The sequence below is a fragment of the Rosa rugosa genome, chromosome 5 (genome assembly GCF_958449725.1).
Source record: "Rosa rugosa chromosome 5, drRosRugo1.1, whole genome shotgun sequence".
Lineage (NCBI taxonomy): Eukaryota > Viridiplantae > Streptophyta > Magnoliopsida > Rosales > Rosaceae > Rosa > Rosa rugosa.
In genome coordinates, this window is record NC_084824.1 from 51,929,047 (window position 1) to 51,937,940 (window position 8,894).

Consider the following 8,894-nt stretch of genomic DNA (forward strand, 5'->3'; position numbering starts at 1 on the left):
AGTTATCCTTATCTTCATTATGAACACCGATAGTATCGTAAGCCCCTTGGGTATCCTGATTTCCTGATGTATCATCTATATCGTCGTCTTCATCCTCCCCTATATCATCTCTACCACCCGTTACATGTGCATTACCCATTGGAAAAAGATCGTTCATCATATCAAAAATACTTGTATTGTGTTCAGATGCATCAACTGGGCTATTCAGAATAGTTTGACTCCGCACTTCATTCTGTTCTCCGTGATATATCCATGGGTTATATGTTGTTACCATGCCATTTTTCAATAAATGGATCTTGACTACGGTTAAAGGGTGTGAATTTGTGTTATTGCACTTCATGCACGGACATGAGATCTGATTATTCTCATTCACATGATGCTTCGCAACCTCAAGAAAAGAGTTAACCCCTTTTTTAAACGCATTAGTAAACCGATAATTTGGATCTGAACCCCACTGAATCCACGCCCTATCCATTCTTGTTGCGTCAAATTATTAAGAAGCTTTCACTGCTCCTCACTGAATTCAAAAGAGATTGATTGAGATATGGGACTGCCCGTGAGAAGAAACAAACAATCAAATTCCAAACTCAATGTTTATTGCTTTTTGTTCTTGTTGTTTCTGTTATTTATATTTATTTCTTTTTCTTTTTCCGTGAAGCTGGAGAATTCCCAGTCGGGCCAACATATCTTTTCCTTTGTGAAATAGGTTTTATGCAGGACCTAATCCTAGAGCTAATCTAAATTTCGGACATTTTCCTTTTTATCTATACTATTATTAAGAGAAGATGATTTGTTAGCCAAAACTAAAAAATTTGACAGAAATGACCCTGAAATATTAAAAAATTTTGAGAATTAATTAAATCACAAGGGCAATTAGGACAATTACAAATTATATTTTTATTAACAAAATATAAAAAAAAATCTCATAACCCATTTTTGTCTCCCACTAACTTCTCTCTACAATAACTGTTTTAATCCATTATCTTTTTTTCTTTCTGAAAAAATAAAAATAAAAATACTTGCACATGCAGAGCATGTGTGGAGGAAGACTAGTTATTATTATTATTATTATTTTGGTTCTGAAACCTCTTCTACGATTTTCTCTCCGTCCCGCACACTCACCGCCGCCACCCCCTCTCTCATGGTCCCCTTCATCATCGGAGCCTCCGGAGAAATTTTTCCGTCAATTGATGGACTTCGAAAGCTCGTCCGCTAATTTACCAGATGCCCACCCTTCTCAATGAGATTTGGAACCCCAACCCCAATCTCAAATGCCCACTCTTCTCTTTGAAAGGTTCGTTCTTTGTTGTTCATATTTCATGGGTTTTTTGATTAAATTTCATTGAAATTATGAAACTTTGATCAATTATTGGAATCTCTCTTTATCGATTTGGTTGCGATTCTGTTTTGGATGATGGTTCTGTTGGAGGGTATATGCTTGTTTGGAAGAAGAAGAACAAAACTAATTAGATTCGATTGTTATTGCCCAGGTATGACTGATACAGCCAAGTTCATTTGCAGGACTGATGCCTCAGGCTAGTTACGTACCCCGTTGTATGGAATCTAACACCTTCAGGATATGAAATCAGGTGTGGGTCAGGCTTCTGAAATTTTGTAATTTCAAGATTGGGTGTTTCTATATAGCTCTATATTGATACATTGCATTTTGTGATATGGATTTGAGGTAGGTTCTGAACTTGATTCTTCATCTGGGCATTATAATTTTTTGCTTGTAATTGATGGGATTCCAGTGGTAATATATATCATTTATCATGAGAGATTGATTCTTTGGCAAGGCTAAAACTGGTATACATGTTCTTTGCATTCCAGGGTGTTTTATTTCTTCTGTTTCATGGCATTCCTGTGTTGTTCTCTTATACTCCATACAATTTCATAATGTGTAGGCAATCAGTAAGGTTTTTTTTTTTCCACTTGATAGAGATGCATTCCCCTCTTTGAAACTGCATGCAATTGGTTTTACTTTGTTTTCAGAGCTGAATTCATGATGTTGAAAACATATTGGAACTTCTAAAATTAAAAGCTGTCATGTGTCTTCTGGAATTATACTATGTACTATGAAACTGATTTGAAAGCAAAACATCTTCCCTTTCTTAAATGTGCATGACTATTGTTAAAAGAAATGAGGCAGGTCTGAACTCTATCTTGCTATAGATCAAGAAATCTATTTGTATGAACTAAGAAGATGGCAGAGAGTTGTTCTGTTCAGAGTAACTCATTTGCTCCCTACCCATGAAGAACTCTGGCTCAGAATTCTTATAATCAATGTTCGAGCTGATTAGTTTGCCTTTTGGTTACCCTTATAATTTACAGAATGAATCACAGCATCAAGCACAAACCACACTTCCATCGTGATAAATCCACGCATTCCACAGGCGCAACAATATAAAACTGAGTAAGTTCTTTTTGAATAACAAAATTTCTCTCTTTTTGTTCCCATAATGTTAATGTACTGCTCGTATGATTCATTTCTAACTTACTATGTCATCTGTTGGCTGATTCTTCTTTTGGTTTTCATTTTTCTTTTCTTTACTATGTTATCTGTTGGCTGATCATATTGTTGGTTTGATATGCTGCTGATTAGGTATCAAGTGCTCAACAAAACAAGAGAGGCCAACACCTTATGAAATGAATATCTAAAGCATCAAAAGAGCGTTCCACCTGCAACCAGTTTTTATAAAATCCTTCAATGTAGACCCTCTTTTGAGTCTCTTTAGCTGGAGACCCAAACACAAGACACAGCTAAAGAATAGTTTATCCCTCCCTTGCTTTATTAAACGATACATACCAAGTTTGATTTGAAGTTATTGATTCCGGTGGAGAAATTCATGTAACATGTTGAACAGAAACGTTCTACTATGCAATGTTATCCCAGTAACATATAACAGTAATTTCCGCAGCAAAGCGCATGGGCACTCTTCCTAGTTTTATACATATCTCTTAGAAGTTTGAAAAATGGGTATATCGGGAATATTAGAAGTATTATCGAAGATATTTTAGAAAAGAATTTTCTTTTGAAATATTCAATTTATCAGCATCACTTAGATTCGTGTTGAAGAGTTTTTTCTTACTTAAATTCCTCACCTATATTCGTCTTGAAGGGATTTCGTCTCAAACAGATTTACCTTGAGAAAATTTTGCCTCACCCAAATGAGAGGTTTCACCCAATCAGATTTGCCTCAAGAGGTTTTACCTCATTCAGATTCGCCTTGAGTGAATTTCACCTCACTCAAATCTGCCTTGAGGGAATTTTGCCTCACCCAGATTCACCTTGAGAGGTTTCATCTCATCCAGATTCGCCTTGAGTGAATTTCACCTCACTCAAACCCGCCTTGAGGGAATTTTGCCTCACCCAGATTCACCTTGAGAGATTTCATCTCATCCAGATTCGCCTTGAGTGAATTTCACCTCACCCACATATTAACCTTGAGAGGTTTCATCTTACCCAGATTCGTCTTCATGGGATTTCACCTCCCTCAAATCCGCCTTGAGAAGATCCACCTCATCCAAATTCGCCTCAAAGGGATTTCATCTCACCCAAATTTACCTTAAAAAATTTCATGTCAGACAAGAAAATTCAAACAATAAGAGAGTAGTTGCACAAAAAATAAATGACAATTCGTATAAACCGCCGCCTAATTGGTTTTCAAAGCCTAAGTTAAACTTGTCACATAATCACTAAGCAACAACCCGTAAAAGTCGTTGCCTAATTGTTTTTTTCTGAGAAAATTAAAGTTGTCACATAAACATTAACCGACAACTCGTATAGGTGGTCTTCTAATTGGTTTTCAGCGAGGAAGTTCAAGTTATCATACAAACATTAAGCAACAACCTGTACAAGTCCTCACTTAATTGGTCGTTTGCAAGAAAATTAAAGTTGTCACATAAACATTAACCGACCACTAATAGAAGTTGTCGCCTAATTAGTTTTTAGCGATGAATTTTAAGTTGTCACATAAACATTAAGCAACAACCCGTTGAGCTCGTCGCCTAATTGGTTTTCAGCGAGGACGTTCAGGTGGTCACGTAATCATCAAGCGACAACTTGTAAAAGTCGTCACCTTATAGGCCTTTTGTGAGAAAATTAAAGTTGTCACATATATATATTAATTGACAACTAGTAGAAGTTATCGCCTAATTTATTTTCAGTGAGGAAATTCAAATTGTCTCATAAACATTAAGCGACAACCCATTAAAGTTGTCGCCAAATTGATTTTCAGAGAGGAAATTCAAATTGTCACATAAATATTAAGTGACAACCAAATAAAATTGTCACCAAATTGATTTTCAGTGAAGAAGGTAAGGTTTTTACATAATCATTAACCGACAACTCACAGAAGTGGTCACTAAATCAGTATTCAGTGACAGAAATCTAGTTATCACATAAACATTAAGCGACAATTCACAGAAGTCGTCGCCTAATTAATCTTTTGCGAGGAAGTTAAAGTTGTCACATAAACATTAACCGACCATTGGTAGAAATTGTCGCTTAATTGATATTTTGCGAGGAATTGGATGTCGCATAATGTCATATGGGCGACAACTGTCAATTTCTTGCAAATTCCTACTTTATGCGACAAATTGGTTGTCGCCGATGAGATCATGTGCGACAACTGAAATCTCCTCGTATTTGCCAAGCTTTTGCGACGAATTTTAGGTTGTCACAATGAAATTCCTCGCTTTTGCTATTTTCTCTTGTAGTGTACTCCGACCAAGGAAGGTGTGCGCGCACGGTGTTCCTAGGGTTTTGGGGTTCTAGGGTTTGAATTTTGTGCAACAGGATGCTTTGCAGAAAAGTATTTGGCTTCTAATTTCAGGATCAGGACTCATGCTGATAACGTGTTTTAGGAAAAGAAAATTGGGAGAATAGTTGTGTCTTTCATTGATAATAGGAGTCTCTATATATAGAAGATACAAGTACATAATCTTTGAGTACAAGGAATCCTATTCTAGTTAGAACAAGGAATCTAGAACAATCTTCTCCTATTACAACAATGCAAAATAATCATAATTTGGTAAGACACACATAATCCTGATATCCTTCAACCTAATTTGTATTAAAATTAACACGTTCCACCTCATTGTTTCCGTTCTTCGGTCTCTAGCTTTGCTCATCAATTTTACTATAATCAATATCTCTAATGAAATGAGATGTTTACTAGTCCTAGCTTTGATCCAGGTTAACCAATTTTAGGCGCCTGAGGATTATGCTATTTTGGAGGCTTTGACTTTTACTTCTTCTTTATCTTTGTCTTCTATTTCAGTGGAGTCGGACTCCTTACAGCTTATCTCTGTGCTTTCCAACTCTCATTTAGTTCCGGATTGGACAGTTGCTCCTATTGTTCGTGCTATAAGATCCTTGTCACTTACTTTTATTTCCGTTAGCTGGACTTGTTCCAGCAGGAAAGCGAATTAGGCAGCTCATTGTGTTGCTGCTCTCGCTTATAGGAAAGTGTGTGTAATACCCCGAAAAATCCAAATTAATTTCGGTGGATTTTTAGAAATGATTTCACGATAGTGGGAGCGAGTACGAGGCTCGGAGAAGTTGTGGAATTAGTTCGAACGATTAATTTTCGAAAACGAACGTTATTTAGGGGGTCTCAAAAAGTGACTTTTATACATTGGGAATTTGGGAAAAACTTCCTTCATGAAAGTTGTAGTGCTCGTCGATACGAGTTCGTGCATATATGGAACGCAATATTCGGAGTTCGTATGAATAAGTTATGAATATTTTAAAGTTGGAATTTTTCTATAAATAGGTGAAAAATCCGAATTATTTCATTAAGGACGAAATTTTCTTATTTTTGCGTTTTGGTCCCCCGGAATTCTCCGTTCTCTCTCTTCAGAATCGCCGGAACCCGACCGACCCGACCCGGGCTTTTAGCCCTCCTCCGACGTCCTTCGGCCCCGGACCCGGCCCTCCCTACACTCGGATCGAGCCGCTCAGCCGCCCGGTGCCCTCCGCTTGCACCGCCGTCCCCCCCAGACGTGGATCGAAGCCACTCCCCGAAGCAAAAACCCGACCCGGCCGGATTTCTTCTTTTCCGGCATCACCTCGACAGATCGTTGGCATTTTTGGGATCGCCTCTTCCTCCTGATCACCCCCATGTATGCCTTGCATCACGATTTTACCTGTGGAGCGAAAGATCAAGGATTGAAATTCGGACGGCTGTGGTTCAATCTGGAAATCTGATCAGATGGCCGAGATTAATCCAACTTCCAAGCTTGATCTAGGACGATCTAGACCGAATCTCGCTTAGCTCCAGGTATGAAAGTTGATCTACTCTTCATTTTGAACAAGTTTGTAGTTGACGACTTTTTCATCGGAGGTGGTTGACCCGGAGTTGACCGCCGCCGTTGACCACCGTTTGACCCGCCGCTTGTGGCGGCGCGTCCGGCCATATTTTTGTGTGCTGTTTTCAGTTTACTCATCTACGCATCGATACGGTCGTCTGGATATATTATAATGTCATTTTGGAGAAAGTTGATGCATGCTAGGGTTTCGGTTTTTAAGCATTACTTTCGGTTTACGATCTGCGAAGATCTGACCGTCGGTTTTACTTCAAATTTAGATATGTTGATCGTATGACTGTCCCGATGACTTTGTGTGGTCACGGGCGAAGATCCGACCGTTGGATCTTCGTATAATTGAGAAATGGTGATTCGGAAGGCGATTCGTGAGAATCCGACCGTCAGATTTTCGTATAATTTTATGGAGATGTTTGTTAGAGTGATTCAAGAAGATCTGACCGTTGGATCTTTGTGATAATTTTGGAGGATGATCCTAAGGGCGATCTGTGAGGATCCGACCGTTGGATCATCGTATAATTTCGATCCGACCGTTGGATAATCGTATAATTAGAATCCGACCGTTGGATTTCCGTATATGTGTGGTTTATGATTGATTTGCTAAGTTAAGATCGTATCTGATTAGGTGATCGACAGATTGATTTGGTGGATATTTTGGTGGATAATTTGTGAGAGTGATTGTTTAAGCTGTTAAGAAGACGCAGCTGGATTAGAGGTGAGTAAAATCGCACATGGTTCATTTACGAACCGAAATTCAGTGATTGAATTCTATAGTGATATGATGGAAATTGTTTTAAGAAAATAACTATTTGTTTTGAATTATATGGGCTCGATCGACTACGGTCCATGGGTAAGTAAAATGTATTTAAAATATAAAATGAATTTCTCGATTTTAAAGGCATGTGAACTATAGTTGGTATTAGTGGTCATTCCTGTGAGGGTGACTACGTATATATATATTTACGTGAAATATATATGGGATGTGGGGTATTTGGTGAAGTGTGGAATTGATGTGATTGATTTACAATTCCAAGCATTACTCTTTCAATAATATAAATCATTGTATATTGTTGAGTTGATTTTGATGAAGAGTAATTGAGTAAAGTGGGGATGATTGAGTCGTGTGGACTAATTGCTTTTTTAAAAAGTTGAGTAAAATCATCACATTGATGATTGAGGCAAGGTCTTCGTAAGCGTGAACCTTGGCCAAGGTGACACATTACGACGATTCAGTTAGAGCTCTAGTCTGTCTGCCATAGTATGACATGAAAGCAGCGAGTAGTAGAATTACTCGTGATCATGAATACACTTTTGAAAATTGAAGTATGACATGAATATAGCGAGTTGAATTACTCGTGATCATGAATACAGTATGACATGAAAGCAGCGAGTAGGTGGAATTACTCGTGATCATGAATACACTTTTGAAAATTGAAGTATGACATGAATATAACGAGTTGAATTACTCGTGATCATGAATACAGTATGACATGAAAGCAGCGAGTAGGTGGAATTACTCGTGATCATGAATACACTTTTGAAAATTGAAGTATGACATGAATATAGCGAGTTGAATTACTCGTGATCATGAATACATAATTATTTTATAAAATGGGTTGGGTGAAGAGGATGAGTGATGCTTGATTTTGGTTAAGAAATTGAGGTTGAATGTAAGATTGTGCTAAGGATGTTGAGTTGTGATGCATAACTTAAACTGTGCAATTTCTTTGTTTACTCATACGAGCTTTCAGAAAGCTTACCGGGTTTGTATTGTTGCAATCCCGGTACACTATTCAAATGGTGTAGCGGATAATCCTGCAGGTTAGGATAATCAGGATGGAGATCGAGCTGGTTAAGAGTTGCAGCAATTACTTTCATTTCCTTCTATTGTGAGTTATGTCATGCTCATTTTGAGCTTTACAATTTTACTTTGTAAGAGTGAGTTGTAATAAATAACTCGAGGTTCGAGATTTGGAATTTGAATGCTGTGAGGTATGGTTGTTTCTGAGAAAAAATTTCAGAACGTTATTTGTAATTGTTATTATTCATGTTTCGGATTTGAATTTATTATTCAAAATTCGGGGCGTGACAGTTTGGTATCAGAGCGTAAGGTACATATTTGGTGATAATCAATACCTCCCGAGTGATGGCCCGTCTGCAGCGGATCCCCATCATATACTCTTCGGTACTGGTATAATCATTGGGTATGTCTTAGTATGGGGTCTAGACAACGTGTATGTCCGTAGGACGGTAGAGTTGTCTACTAAGTCCGTATTGGAATAAGTTCAGTTGCCGCGAGTTACAATCCTTGAGGAATAGGAACCTCCGGATTTAACTCTGTTGAGTCAATGAGAATTGTTTTATGGAAGTGCAGTTCTTTTGGATGTTGAAGTGTTTGGTAATTGGCATGTGATAGGTGTTTAAAGTGACTTTGAGGTAACTATACTAATCTTGTGTGAGATTGAGTTATTAGTATAAATTGAGAATCTATGAGCAGTTGGAAAGAGAATTGACCTCACTAACTCAAGATGATAGGAGTGTGAGAGATTATGAGACAGAATTCTCAA

General features: G+C 37.8%; 1 long non-coding RNA gene across 2 annotated transcripts; it reads left to right on the top strand.

Annotated features, from left to right (window-relative positions):
* The first annotated feature begins 1,087 nt into the window (after positions 1-1,087).
* Positions 1,088-2,903, top strand: LOC133710670 (uncharacterized). 2 transcript variants are annotated; one of them, XR_009846797.1, is made up of 4 exons: positions 1,088-1,294; positions 1,491-1,589; positions 2,332-2,413; positions 2,603-2,903. It is a non-coding gene; the product is annotated as an uncharacterized LOC133710670 (long non-coding RNA). The 2 variants fall into 2 exon arrangements; XR_009846796.1 differs by having other exon boundaries at positions 1,491-2,413.
* Positions 2,904-8,894: the final 5,991 nt, after the last annotated feature.